This window comes from Megascapheus bottae, chromosome 7, assembly GCF_031878675.1.
Source record: "Megascapheus bottae isolate mThoBot1 chromosome 7, mThoBot2.hap1, whole genome shotgun sequence".
In the NCBI taxonomy this organism is placed as follows: domain Eukaryota; kingdom Metazoa; phylum Chordata; class Mammalia; order Rodentia; family Geomyidae; genus Megascapheus; species Megascapheus bottae.
Genome location: NC_143515.1, coordinates 82,876,349 through 82,893,779, shown reverse-complemented (window position 1 = coordinate 82,893,779; position 17,431 = coordinate 82,876,349). Strand labels below are relative to the sequence as shown.

At 52.1% G+C, this 17,431-nt stretch overlaps 1 protein-coding gene across 2 annotated transcripts in view; it reads right to left on the bottom strand.

Moving 5' to 3' along the window:
* The window catches only part of Myt1l (myelin transcription factor 1 like), a 370,648-nt gene that overhangs the window by 349,696 nt on the left and 3,521 nt on the right, over nt 1–17,431 (bottom strand). Inside the window, exon 1 of one of the 2 annotated variants that reach the window (XM_090337528.1) lies at nt 15,725–16,090. The exons of the other annotated variant lie outside the window; for it this stretch is intronic. The gene's annotated coding sequence lies outside the window, so the exon portion shown is untranslated. Of the gene's footprint in view, nt 1–15,724; nt 16,091–17,431 lie in introns of those variants that run through there. 2 annotated transcript variants of the gene reach the window in all.

Below are 17,431 nucleotides of genomic sequence, written 5' to 3'. Positions count from 1 at the left end.
TGTGCACTGAACCTTCTGCTGTGTGTCCCTGCCAGCCACAGCATGGCCGCCAGGACACTTGTTGTGGACACTTGCCCACTAGAGTTTTCCAGCGTCTTCCTGGTATCACAGCAGCGTGCGGGTCTGTCACTCAGCCGGTCCCTCTGTACCATCTCCCGTGCCAGGCCTGGAAAGTCAGGTGAGTGTGGTGGCTCACACGAGCAACCCCAGCTACTTGAGAGGCAAGGACTGGGGGGATAGCAGTTTGAGGCCGGCTCAGGGAGTCTGTCACTGAGACCCCATCTCAAGAGGTAAGCCAAACCATCATAGCAGCTGGCAGGAATCGTCCGGAGAAGGGTCCTGGCCTCAGGCCAACCCTGAGCCAACGTGAAAGACTTTTAACTAAAGCATAAAGAAGGTCTGGGGTTCTGGGCCAAGTGGTAGAGCTCCTGCCTACTGAGTGCAGTCCCCGAGTTCAAACCCTGTGCCACCAGAAAAAACACCAGCCTGGATGCCCGAAGCATCTCTCTATGGACTGCAAATTCCATCTGTCCTTCCCCTCCTCTAGCCACACCCCCTCCCCACTCCCCCTCCTCCTCCCCCCTCTTCTGGCAGAAGTGGTTCCCAGAGCACAGCACTTTGAATTTCAGGAGAAGGGGTTGTTTCATTACACTAAACATGAAATTTCCTTACTGTCCCTTGACAGATGCATGAGGTCCCTTCCCGGGCGCCCTGCACTTTGATCAGTGTTGTGCACCCACACATGTCTGACGTGTAGGGTGGCACCGGTTTCTGAGGCGACGTGATGCTACCATGCTCGCCCGTGTCCTGTGATGTTCCGCTCGGGCTCCGCCATGATTCCTTTCTCTGTGTCAGCCGCCTCCAGGCTCTGACAGCACAGGGCCCTCATCTGCGGCCCGGGGGCTGTGTGCTCCCCTCCACGGGCGGGCAGAGGCCCACCTGCCCTGGCCCCCTTCCCAGTCCTCCGCACTTCAGTTTCCTGCAGGGTCCCCTGGCTGGGTGACTGGGAGTGGAGGCCTGGGGTGGGGGGGCAGCTCGGCCATGAGCTCGCTCTCTGCTGACCGCACCTGGCCCGCTGCTCCTCACGTTTCACGGGCTGGGGGTGGGGGCACAGATATTTTTCAGTGGGGTCCTGGCTCCACTTCACGGGGGGTATTTTTCAGTCAGTGGGGTCCTGGCTCAGTGGACCTAATGCAGCCCATGTCATTGAGACTGCGACGAGACTCACCGCGTGAACCTGCAGGCCCTTGCTTTGGACACCGAATTAAGACGTGGATGGCATAACGGATTTTATTTGATAAGCATCGTTCCTGCTTAGCCTGGAAATGCCCACCACACAGAGAGTGAGACTACTTAGCTCCGTACCAGGCCAGGCCAGGGCATTTCTACCTACTGGCATTGTTGGCATCATGGCAGGTCAACCATTCACAAGATTTCCCAACGCAGTGACCATGGACTCACAGCGCACGGGTGTATGCCTGTGCCTTCTCAGTGACACAGTTAATGAGGGGCCAGGAGCATGGTAGAGCACTTGGCTAGCATGCAGGAAGACCCAGGTTCCATTCCCCAGTACCACATACACAGCAAAAGCCAGAAGTGGTGCTGTGGCACAAGTGGTAGAGTGCTAGCCTTGAGAAAGCCCAAAGATAGTGCCCAGGCCCTGAGTTCAAGCCTCGGGACTAGCAAAAAAAAAAGGTAAATGAAGTCATGGGCTCATAATAGATAAAATATTAAGAAAAACGGAACGTAAATTAGTTCTGTTCACATATCTGAGCTGTACACGGTGAGGTCTTCCCCTAGATGAACAACTCATTTGACTGGGTGAGTTTCATGTTAATAGGTCCAAAACACAGTGACACCGATGCCACTGGTCCAGGAGTGGCCTGCCTGGGCCAAGACCACTGGTGTGAGGTCTGCTTCCCGAGGACAGCATGCCGCATCCCTGCCTGAGCAGCCACTCTGCTGGAGGAACAGGCAGGTTCACACACCCAGCTCGAGCACACCACGGTGGAGAGAGGAGGTGACCGGCTCAGAGCCATCCTATGCCCTGGGGCTCGCCTAAGAAGTCTTCCCAACTTGGATACCAGCATATCACACCTGTAACCCTAGCTACTCAGGATACTGAGATCGGAGACTGAAGTGCAAAGCCAGCCCTGCAGGAACATCCCCGAGACCCCTAAATCCCATGAACCACCAGAAAACCAGAAATGGAGCTGAAGATACAGGGGTAGAGCGCTAGCCTTGAGCTGAGGAGCTCAGGGACAGTGCCCAGGCCCAGAGACCAAGCCCCACAACTGACTGAAGAAAAGACTCTTCCTTACCACCTGTACCCTTCCCCGAACATAGACCTTCCCCACAACCTAGACTCACAGAATCCGCCCCCGGCCCCAGCATGCACCCTCCCCACAACCTGCACCACCCACAACCTGAACCCTCCACAACCCACACCCTCCCCACAACCTGAACCCTCCACAACATACACCCTCCACAACATGCACCCTGCACAACCTACACCGTCCACAACCTACACCCTCCACAACCTGCACCACACACAACCTGCACCCTCCACAACCTACACCCTAAACAACCTACAACCTGCACAACCTACACCCTCCACAACCTACACTCTCCACTACCTACACCATCCACAACCTACACCTCCACAACCTACACTCTCCACTACCTACACCATCCACAACCTACACCGTCCACAACCTACACCCTCCACAACCTGCACCACACACAACCTGCACCCTCCACAACCTACACCCTGCACAACCTGCACCCTCCACAACCTACACATCAACAACCTACACCCTACAAAACCTACACCCTACAAAACCTACACCTCCACAATTTACACCCTACACAACCTACACAATCTGCACCCTCCCCACAACCTACACCTCCACAACCTACACCCTCCACAACCTACACCCTCCACTACTTGCACCCTCCACTACCTATATCCTTCACAAATTACACCTCCACAACCTACACCCTCCACAACTTACACCCTCCACAACCTGCACCCTCCTCACAACCTACACCTCCACAACATACACCCACACAACCTACATCCTCCACAACCTGCACCCTGCACAACCTACACGCTTCACAAATTACACCTCCACAACCTACACCCTCCACAACTTACACCCTCCACAACCTGCACCCTCCTCACAACCTACACCTCCACAACCTACACCCACACAACCTACATCCTCCACAAACTACACCCACCACAACCTACACCCTGCACAACCTACATCCTCCACAACCTACACCCACCACAACCTACACCCTGCACAACCTACACGCTTCACAAATTACACCTCCACAACCTACACCCACACAACCTACACCCTCCACAACCTGCACCCTCCACAACCTACACCTCCACAAACTACACCCTCCACAACCTACATCCTCCACAACCTACATCCTCCACAACCTACACTTCCACAACCTACACCCTCCAAAACCTACACCATCCACAACCTACATCCTCCACAACCTACACTCTCCACTACCTACATCCTCCACAACCTACACCCTCCACAACCTACACCTCCACAAACTACACCATCCACAACCTACACCCTCCACAACCTACACCCTCCACAACCTACACCCTCCACAACCTACACCTCCACAACCTACACCATCCACAACCTACACCCTCCACAACCTACACCCTCCACAACCTATACCATCCACAACCTACACCTCCACAACCTACACCCTCCACAACCTACACCCTCCACAACCTGCACCCTCCACAACCTACACCTCCACAACCTACACCCTCCACAACCTACATCCTCCACAACCTACATCCTCCACAACCTACACTTCCACAACCTACACCCTCCAAAACCTACACCATCCACAACCTACATCCTCCACAACCTACACTCTCCACTACCTACATCCTCCACAACCTACACCCTCCACAACCTACACCATCCACAACCTACACCATCCACAACCTACACCCTCCACAACCTACACCCTCCACAACCTACACCCTCCACTACCTACACCCTCCACAACCTACACCATCCACAACCTACACTCTCCACTACCTACATCCTCCACAACCTACACCCTCCACAACCTACACCCTCCACAACCTACACCCTGCACAACCTACACCTCCACAACCTACACCTCCACAACCTACACCTCAACAACCTACACCTCCACAACCTGCACCCACCACAATCTACATCCTCCACAACCTACACCTCCACAACCTGCACCCACCACAACCTACATCCTCCACAACCTACATCCTCCACAACCTACACTTCCACAACCTACACCCTCCACAACCTACACCATCCACAACCTACACCATCCACAACCTACACTCTCCACTACCTACATCCTCCACAACCTACACCATCCACAACCTACACCCTCCACAACCTGCTTCCTCCACAACCTACACCTCCACAACCTACACCCTCCACAACCTACATCCTCCACAACCTACACCCTCCACAACCTACACCTCCACAACCTACACCATCCACAACCTACACTCTCCACTACCTACACCCTCCACAACCTATACCATCCACAACCTACACCATCCACAACCTACACTCTCCACTACCTACACCCTGCACAACCTATACCATCCACAACCTACACCCTCCACAACCTACACCCTCCACAACCTATACCATCCACAACCTACACCCTCCACAACCTACACCCTCCACAACCTACACCCTCCACAACCTATACCATCCACAACCTACACCATCCACAACCTACACTCTCCACTACCTACACCCTGCACAACCTATACCATCCACAACCTACACCCTCCACAACCTACACCCTCCACAACCTATACCCTCCACAACCTACACCCTCCACAACCTACACCCTCCACAACCTACACCCTCCACAACCTACACCATCCACAACCTACACCCTCCACAACCTATACCATCCACAACCTACACCCTCCACAACCTACACCATCCACAACCTACACTCTCCACTACCTACACCCTCCACAACCTATACCATCCACAACCTGCACCCTCCACAACCTACACCCTGCACAACCTACACCCTGCACAACCTACACCTCCACAACCTACACCCTGCACAACCTACACCCTGCACAACCTACACCTCCACAACCTACACCTCCACAACCTACACCTCAACAACCTACACCTCCACAACCTGCACCCACCACAATCTACATCCTCCACAACCTACACCTCCACAACCTGCACCCACCACAACCTACATCCTCCACAACCTACATCCTCCACAACCTACACTTCCACAACCTACACCATCCACAACCTACACCCTCCACAACCTACACCATCCACAACCTACCCCTCCACAACCTACACTCTCCACTACCTACATCCTCCACAACCTACACCCTCCACAACCTATACCATCCACAACCTGCACCCTCCACAACCTACACCCTCCACAACCTACACCCTGCACAACCTACACCCTCCACAACCTACACCCTGCACAACCTACACCCTGCACAACCTACACCCTGCACAACCTATACCCTCCACAACCTACACCCTCCACAACCTACACCTACCACAACCTATACCTCCACAATCTACACCATCCACAACTTACACCCTCCACAACCTACACTTCCACAACCTACACCCTCTACCACCTGCACCCTCCACCACCTACACCCTCCACAACCTACACCTCCACAACCTACACCCCCACAACCTACATCCTCCACAACCTACACCTCCACAACCTACACCTCCACAACCTACACCTCCACAACCTACATCCTCCACAACCTACACCTCCACAAACTACACCCTCCACAACCTACACCCTCCACAACCTACACCTCCACAACCTACACCCTCCACAACCTACACCCTGCACAACCTACACCCTCCACAACCTACACCCTCCACAACCTACATCCTCCACAACCTACATCCTCCACAACCTGCACCCTCCACAACCTACACCCTCCACAACCTACACCCTCCACAACCTATACCATCCACAACCTACACCTCCACAACCTACACCTCCACAACCTACACTCTCCACTACCTACATCCTCCACAACCTACACCCTCCACAACCTATACCATCCACAACCTGCACCCTCCACAACCTACACCCTCCACAACCTACACCCTGCACAACCTACACCCTTCACAACCTACACCCTGCACAACCTACACCCTGCACAACCTATACCCTCCACAACCTACACCCTCCACAACCTACACCTACCACAACCTATACCTCCACAATCTACACCATCCACAACTTACACCCTCCACAACCTACACTTCCACAACCTACACCCTCTACCACCTGCACCCTCCACCACCTACACCCTCCACAACCTACACCTCCACAACCTACACCCCCACAACCTACATCCTCCACAACCTACACCTCCACAACCTACACCTCCACAACCTACACCTCCACAACCTACATCCTCCACAACCTACACCTCCACAAACTACACCCTCCACAACCTACACCCTGCACAACCTACACCCTGCACAACCTATACCCTCCACAACCTACACCCTCCACAACCTACACCTACCACAACCTATACCTCCACAATCTACACCATCCACAACTTACACCCTCCACAACCTATACTTCCACAACCTACACCCTCTACCACCTGCACCCTCCACCACCTACACCCTCCACAACCTACATCCTCCACAACCTACACCTCCACAACCTGCACCCTCCACAACCTACACCTCCACAACCTACACCCTCCACAACCTACACCCTCCACAACCTACACCTCCACAACCTACACCTCCACAACCTACACCCTGCACAACCTGCACCCTCCACAACCTACACCTCCACAACCTACATCCTCCACAACCTACACCCTGCACAACCTGCATCCTCCACAACCTGCACCCTCCACAACCTACACCATCCACAACCTACACCCTCCACAACCTACACCCTCCACAACCTACACCCTCCACAACCTACACCTCCACAACCTACATCCTCCACAACCTACATCCTCCACAACCTACACCTCCACAACCTACATCCTCCACTACCTACACCCTCCACAACCTACACCCTCCACAACCTACACCTCCACAACCTACATCCTCCACAACCTACACCCTCCACAACCTACACCCTCCACAACCTACACCCTCCACAACCTATACCATCCACAACCTACACCCTCCACAACCTACACCATCCACAACCTACACCCTCCACAACCTATACCATCCACAACCTACACCTCCACAACCTACACCATCCACAACCTACACCTCCACAACCTACACCATCCACAACCTACACCCTCCACAACCTATACCATCCACAACCTACACCCTCCACAACCTACACCATCCACAACCTACACCCTGCACAACCTATACCATCCACAACCTGCATCCTCCACAACCTGCACCATCCACAACCTACACCCTCCACAACCTACACCTACCACAGCCTATACCTCCACAATCTACACCATCCACAACTTACACCCTCCACAACCTACACCTCCACAACCTACACCATCCACAACCTACACCCTCCATAACCTACACCCTCCACAACTTGCACCCTCCACAACCTGCACCCTTCCCTAGTCTCCAAAGTTCAAGCCCAGGCTAAGTACAAATAAAAAGCTCATTTAGAAAATAAAGAAAATAAAACCCAAATAAATGTCTAATACTTGTGAAACTCTTTCTAGCAGTTCACAGAAATTAACTTCTCTGGGACCGACGGGTCACTTTTATTACTTTCCAGAGTCATTCACGTGCTTGTGGCGGGTGAGCTAGCCAGCTGACATGTGCCCACAGCATGGTCTGTGCCCTGCCCTGGGTTAGGAAGTCCCGGGGGAAGGAGCCAGCGAGCCTGGTCCGGAGAGGGCACTCACGGGAGGTCAGAGGCTTGGGACTCCAGCCAGTGCAGGGAGGGGGAAGGCAGCGCCGATGGCGGAGGGGCGTGGGGTACAGGGAGAGAACTGGGGGACATGGAACTGAACTGCTGAACTGCAGGCTCTTCTCACTGTTCGCCTTATGAGAGGACATTTTTTCTGGTGTTTATGGCCAGCTAGTGTTTCTCCAAATCACAGATGAGCTAAAGGCTAAGTGATTTCATCTGGGTGGGTGCTGGCTAGTGGCTCAAGCCTGTAATTTTAGCTATTTGAGGCTGAGATCTGGGGGGGGGGTCACAGCTTGGAATTAGCCTGAGATCTAATCTCCAATTAACCAGCAAAAATCAGGGCAGGAGGCATGGCTCAATGGTATAGTGCCTGCTGTGAGCAAGTAAGCTGAAGAAATACGGGGCCTTGCGTTCAAGCCCTGGTAACAACAAAAAAAGAAAAAGAAAAAGAATTTCAATGGTAAATCCTTTGTCTAATTACTTAAAGATAATGAAAATAGCATTTGAAACCTGTAGACTGGTTGGATCTTGGAGACTACAAAGCATGAAAGCTAAGATTTTATTGGCTCCCGTGTTCGCCTTGGTGCTGAAGACTGCGGCTGGACTGCACAGGCAGAGTCAATCTAACTTATTTGAGGTGTACAGGTAAGGAAGTGTTTGTGTTTTAAAGAAATGATGCACTGTCTCCCTGTGCTGGCCTTCTCCCCTCCCCACTGCCTTCCCAGCCACAGGACCAGGTGGGCTGGCTCGTTTGTAAACAGGTGCACTAACCTGTCCCTGAGGACAGACACGCCGTGCTTGGCGAGCACTGGGGCCCCCAGGGAGAAGGGTTGTTTTGGAGCTAACAAAATCCCAGTAACAGCAAATTAGCTTTAAAAAATTAAAAGAAAAACAGGCAGTAAAACAACCTCCACTCTTCTCTGGGCTGAAAAGAGTTGCAGAAGATGTGGGAAGATTCAGTATACAAACTCAGTGGAAAATTTCATGAATTCAGCTCAGAGCCAAATGTGCTATGGTAGACAAAGGACAAGTAATAAATTAGACCAAAATGTGTCTGAGTTAAGATTTTCTGTCCTGTCTCAAGCAAGTCACCAGCACAACCAATACTTGCCTTATGTAATCACTGAGTTCCATTTTTAAGCAAAGACATGTGGCTTTTTGATGCCTGAGCTACAAAAATTTTCGGATGCTAAGAGAATGTGAGATGCTAATTCAACCTAACTTAAATCCTTTTCCAGGATTTAATAACAATTTTTATGTTCAGTGGCAGAGGGGCAGGCCGACATCAGAGGGTCTAAATGCACCACCAGTTTCTAATTTGAATCCTCCTCCTTCTCTTCCTCCTATTCCTTCTTTCCCTTTTCTTCTTCGTCCTTCTCCTTCTCCTCCTTCTCTTTCTCCTCCGGGTCTTCCTCCTCCTCTTCCTTTTCCTTCTCCTCTTCCTCCTTCTCCTTTTATCCTCCCCACCCTTCACCGCCCCCCCCCAGCTTCTATGGCCAGTGGTGACTGGATGGCCAGCTGCCTGTCTTCAGCTGTCTGTCAGGTGTAGAACTCTCAGGTCCCAGGGTGGCGTAGAGGTGGGTGAGGGCCACACCTGCAGAACCCTCGGTTAATAGTCTGAAGCCCAGTCATACTGTTCTCCAAACTGGAGGCTATTCAGAAATTTACAGACAGACACCTGACCTCTAACATTCTTCCCCAAACAACTCAGGGCCTCATCTTGTGTCCTCGGGTCAGAGCTGGGGGTTTCCACTTTTAACCGGCTCGCCCCCCACCCCCCAGGGACAGGGAACTCAGGTGAGAGGGCGTGGGATAGAGATGGAGGCCAGCCCTCCAGAACCCACCCCAGCCCAGAATTCTCAGCTCTAGACGGTTTAAGAAGACCATAAACTCAAGTCATTTATCTAGTTAATAGAGAAATGGGCCTCTATAATGCTAACTTCTAGACATGTCACCGGCAACCCATTCTCCTTAAGTCAGAACAGAGTTATTTTATTCCAAAGTTTTTCCAGGAAAAAATTACCCTGGAGGTATTTGCATTTATGCTGACCCTTTATCAGAAAGGTGGGTGTGCATATACAGAGCCTTTCAGCCAGACCCCTCGTGGGAGAGTTCTGTCTGTCCTGGCTCGTTTGCAGTAGGCCCTCAGCTGGTGTGTGTGTGTGTGTGTGTGTGTGTGTGTGTGTGTGTGTGTGTGTGTATGTGTGTGTGTGATGGTGGTTATTCTGTGAGTGGAGTTGGGCAGAGGGATGGCTGACCTCTGAGGAGACACATCTTCCACCACCAGGGAAACACTGAGTCAGACCCCATTCCGCCCAGCAGGGCTGCCACTGCCTCTAGACTATCACTGGACTCCTTGAAAAGGCCGAATATGGAAATTATGAGTGAGGGAAGAGAAGAAAAAAATGAGAGGATCGTTGTCCAGTAGGTAGAGAGGTGTCCCAGGGGAGGGAAGACCACTCCTGGCCAGCTTCGGGTCTCCCCCTCAGCTCTGGGGTCTCTGCGTTCGTCGCTGGTGGCCACTTGTGTCTACTTTGCCTTTACATTTTGTCTTGGGGAGATGCTCCAGCAGACAGCGGCCTGAGCAGGGTTAAATTCGTAACATAGCACTTATTCCCATCACATTAACCATAGGAACACTACAATAGGCGTCAAAATGTATTCCTGTGATGATATACTGCAAGCCCTCAAAAGCAGCAGCGGCAACAGGAAATTCCCCTAGTGCGGGGAAAAAAGCAAAAAGCAAACCCCAAGTCACCAGAACAATTGGTGAAACTCCTGGCCCTGCCTCCGGCCTCTCAGCCACAGCCCAAGCAAACCTACACACAGAAAGGCTCAGCAGGCAGCCATGGCTTTTCCCACTGACCACGGAAGAGTGGGGGCCTCGGGCGGGGGGGGGGCGCACCTGGCGGTTCCAGGCTCAGGTCATCTGCACAGAGCACGTGATCGGGACAGCTAGCCACAGCCGGCTGCCATTAGCACGGACGGACGCATGGACGGCAGGACGCAGGGCGGCTCCATTCTCACCAGCCCCTCTCCATCTCCCCCTTGCCTCCCTTGCCCGCGGTTGGTGGTGAGCCATGCTTCCCTCCACCCTGACAGCAAGCATCTGGAGCTGTGCCAGAGGATCACACAGCGTGGTCTACCATGCCCTTTTTAATCAACTTCCTAATTAAAAAATGCCACGCTGGCATGAGGTATAAAGGGAGTAGGCTTGGAATATTTCACAAAATAGCATCCCCTAATCCTGGGGTTGCTGGGTGTCTGCATTCTTACAGATGTTTATGAGTTTTCCTGGTGCAGAGATAGAATCAATTTGCTTGCGCCTGGCCCTCAAGACGTATTAAATTTATCCTGAAGGAAACTGCCTTGTGAAAAGCCCTCGCCCGGATGCATTAGGCTGGTGGGGCTTCGGAGAAGCAGCGGGTCCACTGGCAGATACAGCATTGATTTCTGAATGTTCACAATCTCACAGACAGCTCTGGAGCGGACTTGATTTGATGGCTCTCAATGGGGTGCCCTGCAGACTCCATTATTTCCACCACAGCCTGGCTGGCATTGTTTCATGGCCACAGAGCTCAGCTTTGCTGAGATGGCACCGGCAAGGAAGTATGTGGGCCGGGGAGGCGAGGAGACGGGGCCAGAACCCCAGCCAGCCTCTGAGAGCTGCCCCTGCCCTGCTTTGGGGGCTTAGCAATGTGGTGGAGCCTGGAATGGAGTGGAAAGGCCGACTTTGGGGGAAACACTCTGTGGCATGCCAGTGAAAAGACACGTTGGATCCAGATTGAGACAAAGGCAGGAAGGCACCGCGCTGCAGCTAGCGATCCCACCAGGAAAATCTTTGTCCGCGTGCTAAAAATAAGCCCCCCAATAAATTATTCATCTGGGCTGTTTGATTTAGAGTTCTAAGCCTGACATTCCACACCTAAGATTTTTTTCAAGCACATGTCCAGCATCCTTGAGGCAATTCTCTTGAAAACAATGCCAAGTGTGCTGCCGAAACAGTCAGCCTTTAGAAAAAAGCAATGAGTATGTACTATCGACTTGAAGTTCTCACAACTCTATTCATGGTGTACACGTAAGGCTAAGGCAACGTTACACGGCATGCATATGAACTCAAGGGCTCACATACTGTAACCCAACCACAGCAGCCAGAGTGGCATCTGCACAAAGCAGGCATGCACATTCACATACAACCACACAAGAAACCAAGTGCTACGCTCCTCTTTCTGCACCAACACCCCAACCCCACACACAGACTTTGGAAGGAAATAAGGTCAAGAAATATTGCGGGAGACAAATGTGTGCATGCTTTTCCTTCACAGTCGGGGCAGCCCCCCGGACAGGAGCCGGCAGCCTGAGGCATTCCCGGCACTGGAGCCCTCACCAGCGGAACGTACGGGCCACACAGCCTGGACTGCAGGCCGAGAGTGTGGAATCTCATGGATGGGTCGGAAATGTTTTGCTATGGATGCCTGTGATTCCTTCCAAAATTGTTAATCAACCTAAGAGCCAAACTACAAGATAGAAACATTCTCTTAAAAGTCACCTGTTCAAGCCTGAACACAACCAGAGGATTCCAGCCCTCAAGCCTCTCATTGTCTCTCTGGGCAAGCTCTTCCCAGCTCCTGGAGCTGAGAGCTGAGCACTGACGTGGCGGGCAGCAGTATGAAGTCACTGCAAAGTGCAGACTTACATAATTCAGAAAATAAACAATAAGAAGCGGCTACTCTCCTGTGAGGGGTGTCCAGGCACAAAGGAAGACACATCTGAGAAGAGGCAGGCATTTGCTGTCTTTCCTGCTTTTTCAATGGGCAAGCTGAGATGGAAAGCAAAATGCTGATATTTTGCTCCAAGAAAGTTAAAAATCCATCACAAAATACAAAGGAGTTAGTTTACTCATTTCAAGCTTGGTTCAGTGGAGAAGTATTGCTTTAGCTAATATTTCATGAATCTGACTATTTGATAGTCATATCCTGGATTAAATTTTTTACAAACTCAGTTTCTCCCTCATTCTGTTTTGTCTAAAACTGCACCAGGAAAAGGCACTTGTGCATGCATAAGCCTACATGCTAAAGCAGAGAAGGCACCTTCTATGTAAAACATACATGTCACAGAGAATTCAGAAACTTGCAATATGACTAGGAAAACCAAACACGTTCCACAGCTCATACCAGGGGTCAATATGTTTCTTAACATCTTATGCTTCATTGTGATTTAGGTTTGAAGGTATTAGCATTTTTCATTTTTAGAAAGGCATAGATTTCTAAACAGAAGAGGCAACTGCCCCCCACCCATTGAAAATAGTTGTATTTTCTCTCAAATGTTCACTGTTATTGTCTAAGAAAAACTAAAGCAGAACAACACTTGAGGAAAAAAAAAAGCTTAAAGACTGAAGCAAATGAAAGCATTAAAGTGATCTCAGAGACCCAAGAAACTGCAAGTACACATTTTAAGGCTAAGAATCTCTGTTCTGAGTTCCACTTTAAAAGCAAATAAAATAATTAGGTCAGTTAAAATGAAAAGCTTGCCCATTCGGAGAACAGGAAGCATTAAGACTCACACACTGTTGACCGAGGATGAAGATGCAGTCAACTTAATCTCACAACACCCACATTACAGCCAGACTCCCAGAATTATGTAAGAAATCTGTGTCGCTGATGACAATAGAGAATTAGGATTCCAGCCTGGTCATTTTTCACTTCTCAACTCAGTGGACAGATGGGCAGAAAGGAGCTCCGTTTTTGTTTTTGTTTTTGTTTTTTTTCCTGAACAGAGCCAACAGCACAAGGACTGTGCTAATTTCTACAGCTCTGTCTATAGCGTCTCTTGATCAATAGAAACTTCAGTTCCATTTTCACTGTCTCCAGTAAGTTACTGCTTAAAGGAACTAAAATCTTCTTCCAACCAGGAGAAGCTCATACTAGTCAAAACTAATTATGTCTGGGCTGTCCTTGAAACAACACTTGCTAATTTTGCTGGTCTTGATACACTGTTCCAGAAAATATTAATTAAACACGACGAAGGATGGCTGTTGTAAATCTCTGAGCACAATCTCTCTACACGGTTTGTCTTCACTCCAGATGTATGCCCCAAAAGATGGATGAATCCTCACCCAGCCAGAGGCAATTGGGGTGCTTTGTGCTGCCCAGTTACTGAACTTTGCCCCTGTTTGGGAAGTGGGGTCCAGGTTGGGCGGGCTCGGTTACCTGAGGGGCAGCGAGCGGGGGCCGGGGGGGGCGGTGGCGGGGGCCAGGGGGCCACGAGCTCCTCCCGGGCTGCTCAGGCGGAGGCCGCCTCTGAGTCTCAGCCCTTCCCACAGCAGCAGCCGCCGCCGCCCTGCCTTCCATCTTAGGGACTCACCCAGAGCATTCTCCAGCCTGCTCCATGGCTACAAACTCTCCGAATGCTTCTGGATGCCCACCATTTGTTTGCCATCCACCCACTCCATTTTCCTCTGCACATCTCCCCGGGCTGGGCAGACGCAGCCACCTCTCATCTCTGCGTTCTAAGTGACCATGGCTTCTGAGGGAAACCTCACAGGCCTGAAGCCCAGCGTGGACACGAACAAGTGGACACCACTGAAGGAGGGGAGGGCGGCCAGGCCTGCACGCAGGGCCCTGCCCGGCCCTGGTCCTCCGCCGAGGGCGGCAGAGGCAGCACCCGGGTCCCCCTGGGAGGCCCAGCATGGCATCCCGGCGCCCGGAGCCACTGCTGACTTACCCTGCACTGGCCGCCTCCTTTAAGCAACACCGACCCCTAACAAGGCAGAGAACCCCGTGGCTGCTCCAGACATTTCCCCCGACCTCTCTATCCTGCCTGTTTGCTAACCCGGCAGCCGAGATGGGGGTGGACATTGTGAACTGCCCGCGCGCCGTGCCCACAGGCCGTCCATTCTGCCAAGCAGACTGTGCATCCTGTGCAGTGCTGTATTTCATGTAATAGATGAGAACTGAAATCCAGAGCGAGCCTCTGCACAGACCCGGCGAGGTGACAGAGCTGGGACTATGGCCCCTATCACCGAGGTTATGGTAAATCCCTGCCGTGCTGAGACACCTCAGGAAGTCAGCTGGACCCTGGTGTAAACAGCACTAGGGCAAACGCCACAACCAAACAGAGCCAGGCACCCAGACCCCCAGGCTACCGCCAGCCCCTCTCCCAGGGGCCGGCAGGGCTCGGGGTCAACTCGAAGTGCCTGCCGCACACCCCTGTGTCCCTCAGCTCCCGAGTGGGCACCATCAAACAAGGCCACACAGGCAGACTATTTCCCTAGCCAAATTTCAACATGGGCAGAAAAGAAGTTTAGGCTACAAGGGAAAGACCGCCCCTCACATGCCAGAAATACAAAACAAGAGAGATGACTTCCGCGGGTATCTCTTCTGGGTATTTACAAAGTGTGCCGCTCCTGTACATGGCTTCTTGAGCAGTTGAGGACTTCTCTGGAGGTGGACAGCCCTTCTAGCTGGTGGCCTGCCCCCTCACAGGGGCCCCTGGCTGCGGCTCCCCTAAACTCTGAGTGCTCCCCGAGGGCTCCCCTCCCAGCCGGACCCGGCCAGCCCTCTGCTCAACAGTCCAGGAGCAGGGATGGGCTCCCTTCTACTCCGAGAAGTATTGCCACATGGAATCAGACAAGAGCTGGAGCCGGCCAGACGGGGAGAAACACCTGGAGAAGTGCCCACGAGCATTTCTGGGGTGATCTGGAGAGCGGGGAGCTGCAGCACCCCGGCAAATCAAAATCCCACGCCAGCTTGAAAGAAAAGGAAAGCGGTACCTCTTTGTAGGAGAGTTGGTGGCCCTCGGAGAAGGCTCCTCCAGTCTGGCGTCACACTCGCAGCCCTCCGTCCTCACGTGCTGCTCCTCGCCGGCCCCTCTCCACCTCCATTCCATTCACCCCACCCGCCAGGACCTGCTCTCTGCCGCCGCGGCTCCGGCGCACAGCGGGCGGGGAAGGCAGCTCGCTCTCCACACGGCTGCCACCGCAGGCACAGTGCCACACCGGCTTCCCGGGAGACTGACACGCAGTCCTGAGCGCCCGGGAACACCCTCCACAGCAGTTCCTCTAAGACCCAGCCTCTGCCTGACGCAGGGAGACCAGCTCACTGGCTGCCAGCAAGGACCGGGGCCTCTTCCCGGCCAGCCCAGCCGCCACCAACCACAGCCTGCAAGCCCTGCAGGCTTCCGGAGAATACCCAGTGCCACTCCATCTCCGAGCACCTCGGCCTCTCACCCCCAACTGTCCGATAATCCCCACGCGGGGAGTGGGTCGATTCTTTTCAAAATCAGGCAGGGATATTGCTGGAAAATTTCCCTACCAGAGCAGCAGCCAGGGTCAGTGTTCTTTCACAGAATAAATAAGCATGTATGCATTCTTTCTAGTTTTCTAACACCTGGCTTATATTTTCTCTGCCGTTTCTGATTACTTCTGCAGACACCCCGAGGACTCATCATGATGCCAACACCAAAAGCAGTTTCATTGTGGGAGCATGCACAGAAAAAAGCATTGTGTATGCCTGCACAGTGCAGGTGTGAAAGCGACAGGGGAGAGAGGTCGAGAGGAACGGGGGCAGAGTTAGAGAGAGAGGTCTGAGGACAGAAGACAGGAAGAGGGAGGGGGAGAGAGGAAGAGAGGAGAGATGCAGGGAGGGAGGGAGGCAGGGAGGGAAGGATAGAGGGGTGGAGAGAGGGAGAAAAGGAGAGAGAGAGAGAGGGAGGGGAGGAGGGAGATCACAAAGATACTCCAAACTGAGCCACATTGCATTAAAATAGTCTACTGCTGGGAAAACATGTAGCTCTTACTTTAAAATAACCCGATGTCAGAAAAAATACACAGCAAATGGCAAAAGAAGTCAAGTATTGAGTGGAACCCATTGTATAAGTTGCAGTCATTACAGGCAATATTTTATGTATGTAGGAGATACCAACTTAAACCATTCCAGCCACAGATGGCATCTGAATAAAAGCTACCCCCCTCCAGACACGTCAAGAAACAACAACAATAACAACAACAACCCACATATACACTATTTTATTCTCGAAGCCTGTGGTGTCTTTTGTCTTAGTTTTGAATAAACGTTCATCTGCTATGCCTAGTATTATGGTAGAGAACACAGAAGGATAAAACTTAGCTTGTTGAAAAAACATGTCAATAATTTTCAGTTTGTGTTCAAGTTAGAAATTTTTCAGGTTGAATAGAAAAAGAGATGTTAGTGGATAGGGTGTTTGAACAGCCCATCGCTGCCGGGGGGGGGTGGAGAAAGTCAGGCTGTGCCCAGCACACTTGCAGCTCCGGTAATGTGTCTTGTGTCTGCTCTACTCCCGGGACAGAGTTCTGGACAGACTTGACATGGAGCCACAATGCCTGGCAAGGCACAAATGCAGTTGGGAAACTACTGGTTGACTAGAAATTGTAGCCCTGGGTTGAGGGGGCACCTGCTAAGCCAGTTCCAGAGCCTCCTGAGAGACCCCCCACCAAGAGGGC